We start from the raw sequence: 21,723 nt of genomic DNA, 5'->3' as shown, positions 1-21,723 counted from the left end.
TAACCCATCAGTCTCGCTCGGAGCCCAGTGGATACTTAGCACATGGTAAGTGATTAATACTGTTTAACGACCAAAGGAAAAGATAAAACGAGCTGATGTTTCACAGTTTTTAGCTCTAAAGTTATAGAGTGGTAAATTAGATAAGAACATTTACTTAAAGTTAAGGATCTAGAAAAGTTGACAACATCCGACGTCCGTGCTGCACGTCCTAGCAGTTCCACTCCTGGGTATTTATCCTGTAGCATGATGTTTTTCAAAGCTTGAAGCCCATTTAGTGGGTCGTGAAATCAGTTAAGTGGATAAGGATCAGAATTTGTAAAACACGAACTAACAGAATAGAAAATATCAGAATGTGTCTCAGGTCATAGGGTATTTGCTTCATGAAACTTTTCTTTTTTTCCCTCAGTTTTATACACACACAGATGTGTGTCATGATGTAAAACGTCATTCCTCAGTATGAGTCATGGTCAAAAAAGTTTGAAAGCCACTGCCCTAGATAAATTTTCATACATATACAAAAGCAGACGTGTACAAGAGGGTTTACTATAGTGTTATTTGTAAAACCCCAAAGCTGGAAGCGACCTTCATGTTCATCTGAAGGAGGAAGATAAATTATACTGCAGTCATAAAATGGAACCCACCCAGTACAGTGGTGAATGAAGTTTTGTGTCTTAACACAAATGCGTCTCAATAATGTTGAGCCAAAACAAAAAAAAAAACAAAAAACAACAAGTTGCTGAAGACTATCATCTATGTGAAATCCAGAACCTGGTGAAATAAAGCTGTTGTTAGGGGTGCATGTGTAGGCATTAAAAATAGTAAAGAAAAATTGTAAAGAAATTAATACCATAAAAATCAAGTTAGTGGTCACCTCCTGGGGATGAAGAGGGGGAATATGAATGTGAAGGGACACACTGCAAGGTTTTGGGATGCTGAAAATGCCTTTATCTCCTGACCTGGGCAGTGGTGACATGGGTGTTTGCTTTATAACTCTCTGTTAAATGCTACATATAATGTCTGTATATTAAATTTCCCCCAAAGTATATTAAAATATGGGTGTCACAAAATGAAGAAACCTGAAGCTGTCCAGCTTTTCTTTAAAAACAAGAAAAGTCATGATCAGGAAGAGGTACCTAGGGAATTTAAATAATATCAAAACTCTGTTGTGGATGCATCAGTGTTCATTAAATTTTTTTTTAAATCTTTAATAATTTTTTTTAATATTTAGAAGAAAATAAAAATCACTCACAGATAATACTGTGAACATTTTACTGCGCTTGCTTTCTGAAAAGCGACTTTTACGCATTTTTTACAAAATTGAAATTGTTTCATATAGAATATAAGCTAAAATCAAATTCTTTATAAAAAAATTAATTACCGAAAAGTATATAAAACATAACAGACCTTCACTGACCTTCGTCAAGGAGTTTAAAATGCTAACCCAACATGCTGTTATATTTACTTCAACAATTTCAGTTCCTCAGTCACTCTAGGCCACATTTCAAGTGCTCAGTAGCTGCATGTGACTAGTGGCTCTTATATTTTATTATGCTGTATTATTTTATATTGTGCTATATTATATAACAATATTTGCATCATTGCAGAAATTTCTATCAGAAAACATTGTTCAAGGTATAAACCCTTTGTTGGTTATATAAACTGCAGGCAATATTTTCTTTGTGCTTTTGTGTCTTAAGATGTTCCTTACTATTAAGGAAATATATTTTGAAAACTTTTTCTTAAAGTTTGCATTTTTTACATTTAGTTCTTTAATTTGCCTGACATGTATATATAGGTGAACATATTTTATTTATGCAATGAGATCAAGATTAATGTGTTTGCTTTTTCCCATGTGGTAATTGTCCCAGTACCAGAGATTTGCAGTGCCACCTCTGTCATATATATATTCCCAGAAATGCTTGGGCTCATTTCTGGATTCTGTACTCTGGTCATTGATTTGTCTCTTTCTGCAAATACTACCAATTTTTATTTTCTTTTGTTTTATATGTAGTATATTTTTCAGTTCTAAGAATTAAAAATTTTTTTCATTATAATTTTTTTTCTTATCCTCTGAGATTTTTAGAAGTATTTTCTAGTTCCAAATGTGGAAAGTTTTATGAGTTATCCTTTTGTTATTGATTTTTTAACTTGCAGTGTAGTCAGCAAATGAGGGTTCTATGCTACCGATTCTTTGAAATTTAAGAATTGCTTTACAGCCTCATGGTTAGCTTTTCAACTGCTCCTTGAATGATTGAGAAGAATATATATTCACAGACTTTTGGGGCAAGGTAGGTATATGTCTTAGATCAAGCATAAATACTGTGAGGTTCAAATCTTTTTTAACCTTACCAATTTTTTGGTTTCTTTGATCTGTCAATTACTGAGATTGGTGTAATAAAAATATCACAGTAAAATAATGAATTTTCTCAATTTCTTCTTATAGTTCTGTCAACTTTGCTTTATAAAAGTTGAAAGTACATACAAGGTTGGAATTGCTCTTTCTTCTCTGTGCATTGGACCTTTTGTCATTCTATAGTGACGCCTCCTCACCCAAATGCCTGTTAACCTTAAAATCCATTTTGTTTTATAATCTCCTAGTCACACCTTTCCCTTAGTTAGCATTTGCTTAGAATATTTCTTTCAAATAGGTAAAACCTCATAGTTTTTTCTAATCCACTCTGACAGTTTGTCCTTTAACTGGGTCTCTCAGTCCAATTAAGTTTAGTGTAATTACTGATATATTTAGGATGAAAGTTAGCATTACCTTTTAGGGTTGTTTTTATCCTGTCTTACTGGTTTTTTCCTCTTCTTTGCCACCTTTTGGTTTTTTTCTTATTCCATTTTCCTTCCTCTTGACTAGTATAAAGGTTACAAATTTATTTCTTTTAGTGGTTTCTTTAAAAATTTTAATATACTAACTTAGTATAAAGTTTATTAATTCTTGTTTTTTTTTCAAATTCTTGTTTTGAATAATTCAAGAAGTATGAGTTGCCTTGACACCAGTTAATCTCCCAGCTTAAATGTTGTTGTCTTCCAGAGTTTAGTTCCATTTTGATTTTTTTTCCTATAAATTTGACATCACTGTTTTTTCTTTTCATGAATTCTTTGTCATTCCTCCTTGCATCTCAGATCTTTCTTTTCTTCTTCCTCAAATATATATTTTACAAGCTCGTTTATTAAGGGACTGTTGATGGCAAATGTTATCTGAAAATGTCTTTATTTTGCATTCATTCTTGAATGATGATTTTGTTAGACATATAGTTCCAGGTTGGCAGTATCTTTCTCAGCCCTTTGGAGGTGACATTCCATTGACTTCTACTTTCAATGTTAGAATTAGTTCAAATAACTGTTATTGGTTGGTAATTTGTCTTTTTTTTTTTTTTTTTTTTTTGCCTGATTTTAAGATCTTCTCTTTCTTTTGTTTTCTACAGTTTTATGACAGAGCGTGTCTAGATGTGGATATTTCATTTATCCTGGATTTATTGTGTTCCTGTCTCTAAGGTTTGTTTTTCATCAGTTCTCGAAAGTTTTATCTTTTATGTCTTTCAGTGTTGCTTGTCCTCCATTTTTCCCATTCTTTCCTTTAAGAACTCTGATTAGACTTCTGTTAGACTTTGTCATTCTGTCGTCCATGTCTTTCAATCTCGCTTTTATATATTATACATATTTTTGACCTTGTTGAATTGTAGATAATTTCTTCAGATCTGTATTCTCGTCTTTGTCTAATTTTTGTTTTCTTCTTCAAATTGAACTATAATTTAAAAACAATGAAGACATAAGAATAAAATGTATGGCTTGATGAAATTTACATATGTATATGCCTGTGTGATCACCACCCAGATAAAGAAACAGAACATTTTCATACCTGCAAAAGTTCCCTCCTGTCTCTATCCATAGAGCCATTCCTCTCCCCTAGTCAACTATTCTCCTCACTTCTATCACCATAGATTATTTTCACGGGTTCTTGAACTTCATATAAATGGAATCATATAGTTTATTCTTTCTATATTTCTTTTCTTTTGTTCATGCACATTGCATGTATAAGTTGCAAGGGATGACAAACTGTGGGCCAATTCCAGCCCATAACATATTTTCATATATGAAATTTTATTGTATATAGCCATGTCCATTCAGCAGAGTTGGGTAGTTATAACAGAGACCATATGGCCTATAAAGCCTGATCTAAAAAAAAAAAAAAAGCCTGATCTATATATTATATGACCCTTTACAGAAAAAGGTTAGTGATGTATCTTCTATAGTATTGCATTATAAGGATATACCACAATTTATCCTTTTTTCTTGTTGATAAGCATGGGAGTTGTTTTCAGGTTTTGGCCATTATAAATAAAATCGCTATATATGTTCTTGAAACTGCCATTGGTGAATGTATATACTCATATCTCTTGGATATATACCAAGGAGCTGAATTGATGGTCTTTGGGTAAGTTGATTGCATTTCCATGAATATTAATAATGTTGAACATCCTTTTATATCTTTTTTGGCCATTCAGATTTCTCTTATGAAGTGCCTGTGTAAATCTTTTGGCCACTTTTTAAAATTAGGCTATCTTTTTGTTAGTGATTTTTAGTTCCTTATGTATTTTGAATAGGAAACCTTTATCAGATACATGTTTGCAAGTATTTTCTACCTGTCTGAATTTGCTTGCTTAGTCTGTTAATGATGACTTTGGATGAACAGATTTGTTTTTATGAAGTCCAGTCTATCAGTGTTTTTTTTGGGGTGGGGGGTGGAGGGTGGAAGGTTAGTGCTTTTTTGTACCCTGCCCACAGAATTCTTTTCCACCTTCATTGTTGTCCTCCATCAAGGTCCTGAAGACATTTGCTTATTGTTTTCCATCAGAAGCCTTATAGTTTTAGTCCTCACAATTGGGTCTTTGATTTATCTACAGTTGATTTTGTGAGGCAGGGGCCAGTATTTATTTTCCAGGTGGTCATCTAGCTACTCTACACATTTATTGAAAAGATTTTACTTTTTCCATTGAATTGCAGTGGGACCTTTGTTAAAAATGAATGATCATATATTTGGGTCTGTTCTGGACTCTAATCTGTTCCACTTAAACTATTTATCAATTCTTTCATCAGTACTGCACTTTCTTAATTACCATAGTTTATACTAAGTCTTGACATATAGTACTGTAAACCCTCCAGTTTTGGTCTTCTTAAGGATTGTTTTAGCTATTTAAGTGCTGTGCATTTCCATGCACATTTTAGAATGAGCTTGTCAACATCTATTTAAAGAAAAAGTCTACCAGACTTTTGATTGGGATTGCATTGACTCTGTAGAACAACTTTAGGAGAATGGACATCTTAATAGAATCGTCCAATTTATGAACATGGTAAATCTCTTAATTGAATAAGTTCTTCAGTTATTCTTAGCACTGTTTTATGTTTTTCACTGTGGAGGACTTACACACTATTAAATTTATTTCTAGCCACTTGAGTTTTTTGATACTATTGTAAATGGTATCTTTTTTTCAATTTTATTTTCCAACCATCTTGCTAGTATATAGAAATGTAATTGATTTTTGTATATTGAGCTTGTATTTAGTGACTGTGCTAAATTCACTTTTCAGTTCTGGTAGTTTGTAGATCTTTCTAAAGCTACAATCATGTCATCTGTTAAAAAAAAAAGATTAAATTTGTCTTTCTAATTTCTGTTCATTTTTTTTCTTGCCTTATTGCACTGGCTGGAAACACTGGAACAGTATTTAACAGAAGTGTTAAAATGGACATCCTTACTTTTTCCTGATCTTAAGGGAGAATATTTCACTTTTAAGGATGATGTTTACTGTACATTTTTTGTAGATGCTCTTTACCAGATGGAGAAATTTTTCTATTTCTGGTTTACTGAAATTTGTTTTCACAAGTGTGTATCAAAATTTAAAACTTTTAATTATGAAATAATTTTAGATTTACAAAAGAGTTGCAAAGGTAGTATAGAGTGTTCCTATATATGCTTCACCTAGCTTCCTCTAATGTTAACATTTTACATAACCATGATGCATTTGTCAAAATTAAGAAATTAACATTGGCGCAATACTATTAACTATAGACTTTATTCAGATTTCCCCAGTTTTCCCACCAATGTTCTTTTTCTGTTCCAGGACATAATCCATATACCACATTACATTTCCTTGTCACGTAATCTACTCTAATCCGTGACAGTTTTTAAGTCTTTTCTTGTTTTTCAATACCTTGCCACTTTTGAAGAGTAATGGCCATGTATTTTATACAGTGTCCCTCAATTTGAGTTTGTCTGATGTTTTCTCACAATTAGACTGAGGTTATGGACTTTGAAGGAAGAATACCACAGAGATGTTGTGTCATTGCATCATATCTGGGGGCACATGATATCCATATCAACACATTAACCTTGATTACACAGTTTAGGTAGTGTCTGCCAGACTTATCCATTGTAACAGTTCTGTTTTTCGTTTTTCACATTCAAGGGAAGGAGAGGGAAAAATATCAAATGATTTGTGAGTATATATTAAAACTACCATAATAGTTAATAAATATTCTGAGGGATTTATTTTGAGGTTGTGCAAATGTCCTGTTTCTCCTTAAAGTTTTGCTCATTAATTTTAGCATTCAACTGACCTTGCCTGTAGTAGTTATTATTGTAGTATTCTAGTGGTGATTTCCACTTCTTTTATTCTTTCTATGTTTATTAACTGGAATTCTGACTCGGGAACCAGCCTGCCTGAGTTCGGTTCCTAGTTCTGCCCCTTCCTTGCTACAGTGTAATATTGGACAATTACTTAACTTCCCTATATTTCAAATTTCTCATCTATAAAATGTAGATAACAAGTGTCTACCATAGAAGGTTGCTGAGAGGATTAAAAGAACTAATATGTAGAAAGGGCTAAGAATTGTGCTTAGTGCCTAGGAAGTACTCATTTTTTTCTTTATTTCTTAATGTGGTAAGTTATTTTAATTATTTTAATAATTATACAAGTTATCTTATTATGAAATCATCTTGTACTCTTGGATAAAACTTACATATATGACCTGGATTTAATTTACTCTTTAATTTTTTTCATGTAATATTCATGAGTCATACAGCAGGTGTTCTTTTGCCACAGCAAAGGACACAATGAATGATAGATTCCTAAAAATATATATATATAAATTACACAAGGGCTTAGCAACTGAGGTGGCAACATTCCTAACTTTCTAGAGCAATTTCTATCTGACTCTTTTGGTAAAGCTAGAGATAGAGATAGCTTTTGCAAATGAATCTTTTTAAATATTAAATTGAGCAAATTCAAAACTTGGCATATATTGTGAAAAATGGCCACTCAGCAGGAAGGAAAAATGATTTTTAACTTTCCTACATGTTTTACCTTGAACATTGTATTATCGTAGAGGTTTCAATGTTTGGAATATTTAAAAGGATTCATTTGCCAACAGTATGTATTGAGCACTTTCACTGTGCTAGGCAATGTGTTTTTCTAGTTTGGGATACGGTTTTTGCTCTTGGGGGAGCTTATGGGACAGTCAAGATCATTTTAAAAGTTGAAGTTAGGCCTACTTGAATCATTCAGGGAAACTCAATTTCTGTTACTTTTTAAGAAGTTGATAAAATTGAATTCTAATATCTTTGTTTTTTCCACTCCTCTCAGCATCTTGGATTAGGTCCTTATCGTTCTATGCTATTTACACACATATTGAGATTTTCCTTCCCTTCCTATCATGTGTAATGACCACTGGGGTCATTTCCCTGGACAGAATCCTTCAGTGGCATCCCAGGATTTGAGAAAACAGGTCCTTGACTTCTTAACCTGACAGTGGTCATTTTTCTATCTAGTCCCAAGTGGCTTTACTAGCCTTATAGTCTTACTCCTCAGAATTAGTCCAGTGGCACAAGTGGTCTTAACTACTCATTAGAACCTGAAGTCAGTGCACCGTTTTTGAGGCTGTGCTTTTTCTTGCCAGGAAATGCTCTTGGCAGGCTATGCTTGTTCATGCCATTTCCTCTGTCTTAAGTGAATTTCCCAAAAATCTTCTAGGCTCTGTTCAGAGAATACTCACTCCACAATCCTACTAGCTAGATAGGAACCCTGTAATTTGTAATCTATAGCCCTTGTTAAAATATTTCCTTCATCACCAATCTTTATATCTAAATGTCACTTCCAGTTGGTCAGGTTCTTAGAGATGGGGTTCCAGTACTTGCCATGGTACTTTGCATACAAAGAGCTATTGCTAAATAGCTACCACTCTTAAATACCTGCTGTAATCGTGCTACAATTTTGCAAAGTGTTATTGTCTCTCTTTTAAGTTGTGAAGAAACTCAGTATCAAAGAGATTAAGAAACTTGCCCAACACCAGTATAGTTAGTAAGTGGCAAAGCTGGTCTGTCTGATTCAAAAGCTCTTGCGATTTCTTGTATATCATCCCACCTTGGTACTAAAAATAAATAGTTAAATAAAGTTATTAAACAGATGTATTTTTGGTGAAACACATCATTGAAATTGCTTCACTTACATTACCAATATGCTACTTGGAGTCATCGTTTCAGTGACTAAGTTAGTTGCTGTGGACTAACTGATGTACTCCTATTTTCTTTGGATTTTCCTTCCAAGTTTCCATTGATACTAATGAATAAGGTTCGATAATCTAATTTTAGCTTATTTTGGGGGTAAGTGAAATAGAAACTTAAGCACAATTTGTTTTATTTTGAAGAAGAATATTTTGCATTTGCTTAATAACTTTTACTAGGTAAAAATAGTCTGCTTGTCTTTTGTGAAGTACTTTTTCTATTGAGATGTAAAATACATGGGTGTGGGGAGAGCATATAAAGTGTGCCAATCTTAAATAAACAGCTTGATGATTTTTCTAAAAACATACTACCTGTATAATTACTGCATGAAGATAGACAATATTACATCCATCCAGAAAAAGCAAATTCTCTCACGCACCTCCTAGCCAGGACCTCCCCAGAAGTAACACTCTTTTGATTCCCGTCACTCTAGATTAGTTTTGTCTGTTCTTGAACTTTAAGGGTAACCAAGTAGTATATACTTCTTCATGTCTGACTTCTTTCATTCAGCATAATTGTTTTGAAATTTATCCATGCTGATGCATGTATAGGTTATTCTTTCTTTCTCATATATATTTTTTCTGATTAGCATTCCATTCTATCAATATACCACAATTTGTTTATTCATTCTGTTAATAGATGTGTGGGTGTGTTCTGATTTTGGCTATTATAAGTAAAGCTGCTATGAATAGTCATACACAGATGTTTTGGTGGACATTTGTAGTATTTCGCTTGGGAACATATGTAAGACTAGAATTAAGTCACAGAACAGCCGTGTATTTAGTTTCAGTGAATTCTGCCGAACAGTTTACCAACAGTGAGTGAATAAATGGACACTCCTGGTAGCAGTGAGAGTTACAACTGTAGTTCCACATTTTCGCCAGCACTTGATATTATTATTTTTCATATTAAGCCCTCTGGTGGATGTGAGATGCTGTCTCATGGTTTTCACTTGCATTTCCTTCATTATTAATAATGTTGAGCACCTTTTCACGTGTATCTTGGCTAATTTGGTAAGGTAAAAACAGATATTTTTTGGAGCAGTACTTGTTTAAGTCTTTCACACATTTTTATTGGGTTGTTTGTCATCTTATTGATTTGTAGGAATTCTTTGTATTCTGGAAAATGTCGTTTGTTGGATGTGTATATTGCAAATAGCTTCTCAGTCTGACTTTTCTGTTTTCTCTTTTAGTGATGTTTTTTTCAGGAATGGTTCTTAACCAAATCCAGTTTATCAATTTTTCAAATAGTTACTGTGTTTTGTATCCTGCTTTAGAAATCTTTGTCTGTTCCACAGTCATGAAGGTATTCATTTTCCATTCACATTTAGGTCTGTGATCCATTCTATGATCTATCTCAGATTTTTGTTATGATGTGAGATAAGGGTCAAGGTTCACTTTTTTCAGTATAGCTGCCCTTTTAAAATTCAGAGATTATATTACAAAGGAATAAGGGAAGAATGGATATCGGGGAGAATTGGCTGTCGTTGCCATAGCTTCTATTTGTATGCACTTTGTAAGTGCTTGATATTTGATTAACTCTCAGCTACCTCTAATGGCAGCCTCATAATCATACATATAGCCCTGTGATAGAAGACTTTCCCAGATCCACTTAACAGGAAGAGTACCAAGTAGTGACGGGGTTACCTACTTCTTAGTGAGACCAATGTTCGGATCTTTAGTTAAAGTTCCTCTCAAATTACCGGTGTTTCTTCTTTATGTGGCACTGTTGCCATCATGGCAGTTGGGAGGTAATGAAATCCTAAATCAAGAAAATCTAAAGAAAGATGTGGCTCCCCAGGTCTTACAATAGAGTGGACTATGATGGGAGGGAGACCAAATGAAACATCTTTTGGTCTTGGTTAGCTCCTAAACATCTCTCATCCTTTATATTTTGGAAAAGAGACTGGAGGTCTAGATTCCAGGTAATTTTTTTTAATACGTTTATTTATTTATTTATTTTTGGCTGTGTTGGGTCTTCGTTTCTGTGCGAGGGCTTTCTCTAGTTGCAGCGAGTGGGAGCCACTCTTCATTGTGGTGCGTGGGCCTCTCACTATCGCGGCCTCTCTTGTTGCGGGGCACAGGCTCCAGATGCGCAGGCTCAGTAGTTGTGGCTCATGGGCCCAGTTGCTCCGCGACATGTGGGATCTTCCCAGACCAGGGCTCGAACCCGTATCCCCTGCATTGGCAGGCAGACTCTCAACCACTGTGCCACCAGGGAAGCCCCCTAGATTCCAGGTAATTTTACTGTTGGTTACCACTAATGCAGTTAGTAGATGCAGATTTTTCATTTCATAGGAAATATTTAGTATTGCTAGACCTTGAAACAAAAGGTCTCTGTTTGACAATTAAGGCTTGGACCCACCCAGTGTTAAGTGTCCTTCCTTTTTTCATTCCTGGGGGAAAATACTCTGAAATATCCTAGAAGGGTAGATGTATTAGTTTGCTTGGGCTGCCATAACAAAATACCACAGGTTGGGTGGCTTAAACAACATAAATGTACTCAGAGTTCTGGAGTCTGGAAGTCCAAGGTCAAGGTGCTAGCAAATTTGGTTTCTTATGAGGCTCTCTTCCTCACTTGGAGGTGGCTGCCTTCTTGCTGTGTCTTCACACGGCCTTTCCTCTATGCACTGGGTGTGTGCACGGAGAGAGAGTGGTCTTTGGTGTCTCTTTGTCTTCTACTAAGGTCACCAATGCTATTGGATTAAGGCTTCATCCTCAACCTCATTTAACCTTAATTATCTTTCTAAAGGCTCCATCTTCAAATACAGTCACATTGGGGGCTTCAACATATGAATATTGGGGGGCACAATTCAGTTCGTAACAATGGGTTTTCTAGAAATGCATGCAGCAGTAAAATATTGGGACTGAATATAAGCTGCTTTAGTGTTCATGCTGCTTTCACTCTCTGCCATATATTTCATAAGAATAACCAGAGTTTTCGGGCTTCCCTGGTGGCGCAGTTGGTTGAGAGTCCGCCTGCCGATACAGGGGACACAGGTTCGTGCCCCAGTCCAGGAAGATCCCACATGCCGCGGAGCGGCTGGGCCCGTGGGCCATGGCTGCTGGGCCTGCACGTCCGGAGCCTGTGCTCCACAACGGGAGAGGCCACAACAGTGAGAGGCCCGCGTACCACAAAAAAAAAAAAAAAAGAATAACCAGAGTTTTCATAATGCAATTAGTTTAGTTTAGCTCCTGCTGGAGATTTTGAGAGCTTGTGTGAAGTAGAGCTGTTGTGTTAAATCTGTCTGTACTTCTGTGAAGCATGAAGTCAGTGTCATATGTTTTAGGGATAATACCATGTCACATCAAAGAGATATTTAAAACTGCAATCTAGAGAATTGTTTTTAAACATCTGGGGAAAGATGTTCATATTCTCAGAGGATGTGATGTAGAACATCATTCACTGTGACATTTTAAAAATCTACAGTATATAGGAAAATTGTTGATTTTTCTGATACCTTTCTGGGATTATTAAGATAATACAGATCCGTCTTTGGATGTTGTAGATTATAAATTTCGCCAGTACACTTTAGGAATTTTTGTTTTGTTTTGTAGTGACTTACCTGTTTCAGTTAATCTCAGTTTTTTTCCCCACAATGTCGGAGGAGTAGATGATGGAAAGCATTCTAGTTTTAAAGCATAAACATGTTACTCAGATTTTTAAAAATTAGAGTAGATGGTATCTTGTGTGTGTGTAAAAGAAGGAACGTTTGATTTCCTCTATTAGGTTGGCAATTCAAAATATCTTATAATCACCTAAATTCCCTGCCCGCTCTTATGCTTGCTTCAGTTAAAATAAGAAAGAGGAAGAAGAAACTTGTTGGTCCATGAGGTTGCAAGATTTTGAAGAAGAAGATTGATCAAAGGTTGTATATGTTGAAGTCCGTGTTTATTCCATGAATCTTATGTTGGAAGCTCTTAGCTGTTTAGAAGCCAGTATCCCTATTCCTGTAATTGTTTTCACAGGTAGAGAAAGTGATGTAGTCTTTTCCATATCTTGCCTGGGAAGATATGGAATTACCTGAATTACATATGTGTTGTTTTTAAATCGGAAACGTCAGACTTCACTGGCCAAATAGGATCCGAGACTACATAAAATCTTTGTGGAAGATTTAGGAACAGCTAATGTAGAGCTAATTCTAGTAAAGACAGCGTCTGACCTCCCTTTTTGGTGCATGGACAGATGTATAATGGTTCCTCCTGAACTGTCACTTTCAGATCCCTGTTTTTAAGTAGGAAATGAAGTGAAATATATAGAAAAGTTTTCCAAATGAAAAGGAGATCATAAATCTGTTAAAAGCAGGTGACTGTGGTAAAAACACAGACAGTATATAGTGGCAATAGTGAGGCATCCTAGAACTAGTAAAAAATCAACATAATAGAAGGAATTTGATATGAGCAGAAATCTAAAGCGCAAGAGCACAATCTCTTTTTAGATCAGAAAGGAAGAACAGGATTTGATAGCTATAGCTTATAAATGCTATTTACATAATTGAAGAAAGAATGTATCTACTGGGTACGTTTTTTTCCACAAGAGATTTGGTGGCATTTTTAACATGACCAAGTGAGAAAGATTTGATGACAGAAAAGACTGTTGGGTCACCCAACATCTACATTGAGATGTAGAATATGGTAAAGTTGGTCCTCTGATTGGCAGCATTTGATACCACTGTCCATTAAGAGCATTTAACTAACTTGTTTGGATTACACTAAGGAGCCTTGTGTATCACTCAGGAGAGGCTAGGTTATGCTATAGAACAAATGACTCCAAAAGCTCAATGGTTTAACACAATGAAAAGTATTAGTTTATTGTTTGCCTGTGCCACATATCCAAAGTAGATTGGAAAAGGGAAACCTGGAAGATACACTGGAGTCACTGGTCCATAGCAATTTTGAAATCCCTCATGACAGGTATCATGACACGTAGGGGAACAAATATTTCTTAATTAGGGCCTGATTCTACCTTCTCGTTCATTTTTTTAAGAGGCCTGGATCTTCCCTTTGGAGGGTTCTTTCTTTTCTTTTCTCTTCCTTAGCCACATATGAAGTGGAGAGTAAAGAATTTGCTGTACTTGGGAACTGAGCAACTCTTTCTGCCCACTTCCTCCAAATAGAAGGTTGGGAACCAAAGTATCATTTTAAGACTTCAGTTGATAAGCTGGTTCTTTGGCAGCATAATTCTCTCCAAAATCTAGAATTTTTCTTATCTGTTTCCAATGATTTCTATGTGCTAGTAAATACATCCCTATTTTTTTTCTTTTGTTTTGAGATATGGTTCTTAGATTTGCTGCCTTGATTTGCTTTCTCATTCCTGTAGCTCTCTTTCTTGACCCAAAGAAAGTTACTTTGGGACTGGCTTGCTTCTTTCGGAAATCTTTACCCTTAATCTCATCTTCTTCCTCAGTCTTTTTATCCATATAAATGACTTAGTGGATACATTATCTATCATTGCCCTGAGGCAATTTAATTAAAAAAAAAGATTTTCCTAGGCTTATGACCTTCAAAGTCTTTAAACTGTTAGTATGGGAGTTGAGAAGTATTTAGTTCTTTTTTTTTTTTTTTGCCATATGTGGGCCTGTCACTGTTGCGGCCTCTCCCGCCGCGGAGCACAGGCTCCAGACGCACAGGCTCAGCGGCCATGGCTCACGGGCCCAGCCGCTCCGCTGCACGTGGGATCCTCCCGGACCGGGGCACGAACCCGTGTCCCCTGCCTAAGCAGGCGGACTCCCAACCACTGTGCCACCAGGGAAGCCCTAGTTAGTTCTTTTAATACTGCAAATCTGAAATGTCTGATCCTCTATTCCTCCACTTCTTGAAAACTGGATAGTCCTTTTTTGAGCTCATCTCTTTCTTGAATACCTTGCCAAATGCAGCCAATAACCAGTGCACTCTTCCAGTGTTTTGTTTTGTTACGTCTTCTAGGGCTGCAGTTTCATTAGGTAGGCGGTCTGCCTCCCAAGGCACCAGAAGCAAATGCTTTAGCAAATACACCACTGTATAAAATACGCCACTATCTTTCCAGCTCTTAAGATAATTTTTCTCACTGCTTCCTGACCACAAAACCATGGTCATGTGTTTTAGGTTTTTGCTAGAGAAGCATCCTACTTCTGGTACCAATTTCTATATAGTCAGGATGGGCTAAAGTTATCTGTGCTAATGAGCCATCCCCAAACCTCAGTGGCTTCACAGAAGAACAGTTTATTTTCTTGTTCACACTAAACATCCATTGTGGATTTGTAGGAGGCTCTACTCCATCCACACTGTCAGACTTAGGCCTGTGATGTATCACTGTCTTGAGCTGTATGCTTTCTGAAATACTTGGTCTTCTCGATTTACGTGGTAAGGAAAGATAATATTAAATGGTCTTGTGCCAGTAATTAACTGTTTGTTGGCAGCCCAGAGCTAGTCACATGGCCCTGCCTAACTATAAGCAGGTAGAGAAGTCCAAGCAGGAATATAAACAGAAGGACTGGTACTGTGACTCTAAACAGTTAAAAGTTTTAAGACAGTAAACTAACCATAAAAATATACTCTACCATTCCTTGACAAATTGATCTCAAATGACCTGGAAAACCAGGTTTGAATGTGGAATTCTTAGTCTTGAGATTTCTGCACCTTTAGAACATGGCAGTGTAGGGAGAGCTGGCCCATCTTCTCTTTTCTTCACATTCTTGGCCCAATTCTGCACTATGAAGGGCACACATTTGGTTATGTCCACACCCCTACAAACAGCCACCCCTTGGACACCTCTTGAGCCTAGTGTGGCACATAGAGTGGAATGATCTGTCCTAAAAAGTAACAGGTTTAGGTGAAAGGACTGTGCAGTCCCTGGTGGCAGGCTTGAAGCTCTTTGAACAAGAATTCCGTGGTTCCAGGATCCTGGAGCATAGTCTAGGAGGGGAGTCTGGGCCTGGGTGGGTATGTCCTCTTAGACACTTGGACTTTTCACTGTGGAAGGAAGGGTTTGCTGTGAACCACTCTTGCCCATGTTTAAGGACAGTGCTGAGCAAGTGTAATATCTGTGTTGCCTAGAAAATGAGAGTAAGATATGAATGAGCACGTAAATCTATACCATTCTCGTGCTTACTAATTTAGCTTCCTAGATAGAGCTAGAAAGGGAAAATGCCCTGATCACCAAAGTTGAGTTGAATGTCTTGACAATTATTATTTTTATTATAAAGTCCTCATTATAATATATAAATCAGTTTCTTATGTTTTTGCTCGTAGCAAATTTATATCAATCCTAGGTTTTCTGACCTTATGGAGGTATTGGGACTATGTCACATCTCTCTGAGTGATGCCCTTACCCTGTTACCATGTAACGGGAACAACTAAGAAACTGTGAGATCTAACCATCATGAAGGGCAGTCAGCCTGGGGAGCAGAATCTGGGTGATCAGATCAAATGTTAGCTCTGCTACTTCATAACTGTCCAATATTAGGAAGGTATTTTTTCTTTCTGAGCCAAAATTTTCTTATTTGTATAAAGGGGATAAACCCACCTATTCTCAGGTTGTTGTGATCAATATAATATAGACCAAGTGGCCTACACAGAAAATATTCATACGTCAAGCAAAGGCTTTTTCTTAATTAAAATAATGAAAAGTAATGAGATTTTTTTTTTTTTTAATTTTTATTTTTATTTATTTTTGGCTGTGTTGGGTCTTCGTTTCTGTGCGTGGGCTTTCTCTAGTTGCGGTGAGTGGGGGGCCACTCTTCATCGCGGTGCACGGGCCTCTCACTATCGCGGCCTCTCTTAATGAAAAGTAAAGAGATTTTTTTTTTTTTTTAATTTTTATTTTTATTTATTTTTGGCTGTGTTGGGTCTTCGTTTCTGTGCGTGGGCTTTCTCTAGTTGCGGTGAGTGGGGGGCCACTCTTCATCGCGGTGCACGGGCCTCTCACTATCGCGGCCTCTCTTGTGGAGCACAAGCTCCAGACGCGCAGGCTCAGTAGTTGTGGCTCAGGGGCCTAGTTGCTCTGCGGCATGTGGGATCTTCCCAGACCAGGGCTCGAACCCGTGTCCCCTGCATTGGCAGGCAGATTCTCAGCCACTGCGCCACCAGGGAAGCCCCGTAATGAGATATTTTAAGTAAATCTGAGATTTAGTACAGGGAGGTTGACATAAGGAAGGAAAGAGATGGAAGGTAAAGTCCTTAGTTTAATATCCTGAAAAGAGTGCTTTGGGGCAGCCCTAGGCTCTTGCTTATCTTCAAGGGAAGGTATGTATCTTTACTATCTCAACCTAATAATTTCTCTTGAGCTTCAGTGTCCTGATTTGTTAAATGAAGATAATAGGAATTGCTTTGATGACCTTGATAAGGATCCTTTGATAGAGTGGTGGAGATAAGAGCCGAGGGAATGGGTTGGAAAGTGAATAGGAGGTGAGGAAATGGGGATTATCTGTTTTCAATTGTTTTCTGTGAAGTTAATCTGAGAAAGTTAGTCTGTGAAACATAGTGGGAACTGGAGGGCAATGCGAGGTCAGTGAAGGTTTTGTTTATTAAAGGTTGGGAAATACCAGAGCATGATTGTGTGTTGGGGAGAAGTACCTCTAGTAGAAAGGGAGAGGATGATAATGGAGAGGATGTTAGCAGAGAGATGTATGTACAACTGTGGGGAGTGGGAGGTCATTTGGAAGATAGTAGAGAAAGTGGGAAATTAATAATAGAGTGAGGGAATATTCTGGAGTTGTGCAGGCTCTGGAACCCAGCTGAGTCTGAGTTGACAGGGTTAGAGTGAAGTCACTCTCCCCAGCTGTGAGACCCCATCTCTGAACTCTTTGTCGCCATTTCTCCTGCAGTAGCCTTTCCATTCTATTGTTTTTGAGCATTTTTGATATTACCCGAGGCACTCTTCAGTTACACTGAGCTGCCTGCTGGGGCTGTCCAAGTTAAGGTCAAGGTACCCGTTATTATTTGGTTAGCTCTCTGATTACAAAATTGTATAGGTTTTCAGTAGTCTACCCAGCTTTTCCCCCAGCTCGTGCTATTATTGGTGTGAGATTTTGTAGAGAGTGAGGTGGTTCAGAAATGACTAAATTGTCTTTATCTCTATATAAGGTCATTACAATGGACTGAATGTTTATGTCCACCCAAAATTTACATGTTGAAATACTAATGCCAAATGTGATGATATTTGAAGGTGGGGCTTCAGGAGGTAATTAGATCATGAGGGTGGAGCCTTCATGAATGATATTAGTGCCCTTATGAGAAGAGGCCAGAGAACTAGCCAGCTGTTTTTCCTGACACGTGAGAGTACAATGAGAAGTCAGCAGTCTGCAACGTTGAAGAGGGTTCTTACCTGAACCCAAGCATACTGGCATTCTTCTCAAACTCACTTGGAACATTCATCAAGGTAGACCACATAAAACACATCTTAACAAAGTTAAAAGGGTAGAAATCATATGATATCTGCTCTCAGACCACAATGGAATTAGAGTCAATAATAGACAACTGGAAAATTCTCAAAATACATGGAGATTAAACAACAAACTTACACATAATACATAGGTCAAAAAAAATCTTGGGAAATTTAAAAATATTTTGAACTAAATAAAAATGAAAACAACTTATCAAAATATGTTGGATGCAGAGAAAGCAGTGCTTAGAAGGAAATGTATAGCATTGAATGCATATGCTAGGAAGGAAGAATCAATCTGTTTTCATCTTAGGAAACTAGATAAAGAAAAGCAAACTAAATCCTAAGGTATGGAGAAGAAAAGAAGTAATAAGAATTAGAACAGAAATCAATGAAATTGAGAATAGGAAATCAATAGAGAAAAGCAAGGACACAAAAATTGGTTTTATTGAAGAGATCAATAAAATTGATAAGCCTCTAATGAGGCTAACTAAGAAGAGAAGAGGGAGGATACAAATTACTCATATCAGAAATGAAGGGATATCACTTCAGATCCCTTGGACATTAAAAGGATAATAAAGGAATACAATGAACTAAGTGCCCACAAGTTTGGTAACCTGGATGAAATGGATCAACTCTTTAAAAGACAATCTGCTAAAACACAGAAGAAGAAATAGGCAATTGAAGAGGATTTCTCAATTAAAGAATTCAGGTAAATAATTACCTTCCAAAATAGAAAGCACCAGGCCCAGATAGTTTTACTGGTGAATTCTGCCAAACATTTAAGGAAGAAATTATGCCGGTTCTCTATAATCACTTTCAAAGGATAGAAGCAGAGGGATTACTTTTTAACTCATTCAATGAGGCTAGCCTTACCTCAGTAGCAAAACCAATAAGGAATTACAGCAGCATTGTAGGATACAAGTTCATTATACAAAAGTCGGTTGCTTTCCTATATATGCTTTCCTTGTTTCCAATGAACAAGTGGAATTTGAAATTAAGAACACCTTCCTGGGACTTCCCTGGTGGTCCAGTGCATAAGACTCTTGTCTCCCAGTGCAGGAGGCCTGGGTTCGATCCCTGGTCGGGGAACTAGATCCTGCATGCATGCTGCAACTAAGAAGTCCGCGTACTGCAACTAAGAAGTCCGCGTACTGCAGCTAAAGATCCTGCATGCTGCAACTAAGACCCCACGCAGCCAAAATAAAAAAACAGCAACGAGAAAACCACCTTCCCATCATTTTTACTGTGAACCTAAAACTGCTGTAAAGAATAAAATATTTTAAAATAAATATTAAAACTATGAAATCTATGAGTTCAGTCACTACTTTAGCTTACCTTTTACCTTTTGATTTTTGAAGTGAGTAGTCTATGTTAAGGTAACGAGGAACAAACATCTTTTCAGAGAATTTGTTCCTTAAACTGAAACTTACTCTTTAATGCAGAAAATAGAATTCCTTATTCATGATTTGACATTCAACCACACAGTAGACTCTTAACACACAGTGAGTAAGATACTTATTGTTCACAAACGGATGTTATTATTTTAGTGTTAAACATAGATATACAAGGGGTTAGGGACAGAAGGAGGTTGTGGGGAAGGAGGTGGGTGTACTTATGAAAGGATGACATGAGGAATCCTTGTGGCATTCAGTATCTTGGCTGTTGGGGGATCTGTGAGCCTGCAGGTGATAAAATTCTATAGAAGTAAACATAAACACACAAATAAAATGAAACTGGGAAAAATCTCAAAAGACCAATATAGGGCTTCCCTGGTGGTGCAGTGGTTAAGAATCCACCTGCCAGTGCACGGGACATGGGTTCGAGCCCTGGTCTGGGAAGACCCCATATGCTGTGGAGCAACTAAGTCCGTGTACCACGACTACTGAGCCTATGTTCTAGGGCCCGTGAGCCACAACTACTGAGCCCGCGTGCTACAACTACTGAAGCCCACATGCTGCAACTTCTGAAGCCTGCGTGCCTAGAGCCTGTGCTCCTCAACAAGAGAAGCCACTGCAGTGAGAAGCCTGTGCACCACAATGAAGAGTAGCCCCTGCTCGCTGCAACTGGAGAAAGCCTGCAGGCAGCAGCAAAGACCCAATGCAGCCAAAAATAACTAACTAACTAAATAAATAAATTTTATTTTAAAAAGATCAGTATATTGTATAATATATATGATATATATATACACACATATACTGAATGTGACATTGCACTTCAGTTTTGTGAAATATTACCACTGGGGAAACTGAGTAAAGGATACTAAAGATCTGTCTTTAAACTTCATGTGAATCTGAATTATCTCAATGACGTTACAATTAAAAATGCACACACAACTACTATATAAAACTAATATATAATTTTTATTTTTGTTTTTAGGTTTTTCCCGCCTGATTGACAACATAGTCATCATTGGCTTTTGTAAGTTGATATTTTAATTTCTTTATCCTTCACCTCCAACCTTGTATATTTTCTAATTACATGAGAATATTTTTCTAGGGAACCTGAACAAGAATTAGCGCAAAACCTTCTTTTTATTTGGTTCTTATATTATTTTAAAGATAGTCTCACTTTTTCTCATACCATTAGGTGATAGTTATTTAGAGAAGGTTTGAATTACACATCTTGGGCTGGGGCCATCTGTTTCTTTGGAGTGACTTCCCATCAGGGTTATGATTAGCAGGAGCAAAGTGCCATCTGTGGAGCTGAGGTGGCACATCCATCCATCCCGTTGGACATCACAGTCTTCACCTAGAACATCCTTGTGGCAGATGGTAAGAGGGACACAACATCCTGGGAGAAAGCCACTAATGGGAATGGTTTGACTAATGAGGTATAACAAATTCTGTTTCGTTTATCTGTGAAAATCTGGCAATGAGATGAAATGAAGGGAGAATTGCAGATTGGGAGAATTTAACTTTATTCTCATTTTATCATTTGGAGTAGCTATATGTCTGTTCAGTAACTTTTTCTTGTAGCATATTGAAGAAAAATTTAGATCTCCTGTTTTATGGTAGTTTTTTTAATTCAGTGAAATCTAAACATTTGAAATAGATTTGAACAAACATTTTTAACCTGGGAAATAAATTATCCCCTCTATCACTGAAAACATTTGCAGTATTAAATGGCTAATCCTCTCCACTCCAACCAAACTTTCTTCTTCCTTAGTCTTCCTCATCTCAGTAAATGGCAACTACATTCCTCCAGTTGCTCAGATAGTCTCTGTGGCACCATCATCCTCTCTTCTTTCTGTCATCCCCTATACACCCAGCTGTCAGGAAATACTGTCAGCTCTGCCTTAAATATATCTAGAAGATGACTGCTTTTCACCATGTATTCCACTACCATACTGGTCAAAGCCTTCATCTTTTTATTAAAATAGCCTCCTAACTTGTTTCCCTGCTTTTACACTTTCTCCACTATAACCCATTCTCCAAATGGCAGCCAGATAAATTATTTAAAACTCTTAAGTCTGATCATGTTACTTTTCTGCTCCAGTGACTCCGGTGCCTCTCTTCACAGAGGCTTATCAACTTCTACATGATATGGGCCCCCATTACCTCTGATCTAACCTAACCTTGTACTGCTCCCCCTCACTCACTGCTTTAGCCATACCAATATTCTTGTTCCTACGTTGGGGTTTTGCAATTACTGTTCCCACAAATAGCCACATGACTCACTTCCTTACCTCCTTTAAATCTTTGCAAAATTGTCATCTCCGCATCCAGGCCTTCCCTGACTACCTTATTTCAAATTACCACTGTTTCTTCCTGCCTTACACTCCCAGCACTTCCTATCAC

The 21,723-nt window shown here is 37.0% G+C and overlaps 1 protein-coding gene across 3 annotated transcripts in view; it reads left to right on the top strand.

Annotated features, from left to right (window-relative positions):
* The window catches only part of PLAGL1 (PLAG1 like zinc finger 1), a 97,127-nt gene that overhangs the window by 31,297 nt on the left and 44,107 nt on the right, over positions 1–21,723 (top strand). For all 3 annotated transcript variants that reach the window (XM_024747932.1, XM_024747931.1, XM_024747930.1), the window contains exons 2-3: positions 3,432–3,501; positions 20,303–20,344. The gene's annotated coding sequence lies outside the window, so the exon portion shown is untranslated. The remainder of the gene's footprint in view (positions 1–3,431; positions 3,502–20,302; positions 20,345–21,723) is intronic.

The sequence above is a fragment of the Neophocaena asiaeorientalis genome, unplaced genomic scaffold (genome assembly GCF_003031525.2).
Source record: "Neophocaena asiaeorientalis asiaeorientalis breed wild unplaced genomic scaffold, Neophocaena_asiaeorientalis_V1.1 scaffold123, whole genome shotgun sequence".
NCBI classification, from domain to species: domain Eukaryota; kingdom Metazoa; phylum Chordata; class Mammalia; order Artiodactyla; family Phocoenidae; genus Neophocaena; species Neophocaena asiaeorientalis.
The sequence above is the reverse complement of the archived record's forward strand: the minus strand, read 5'-3'. Positions and strand labels throughout refer to the sequence as shown.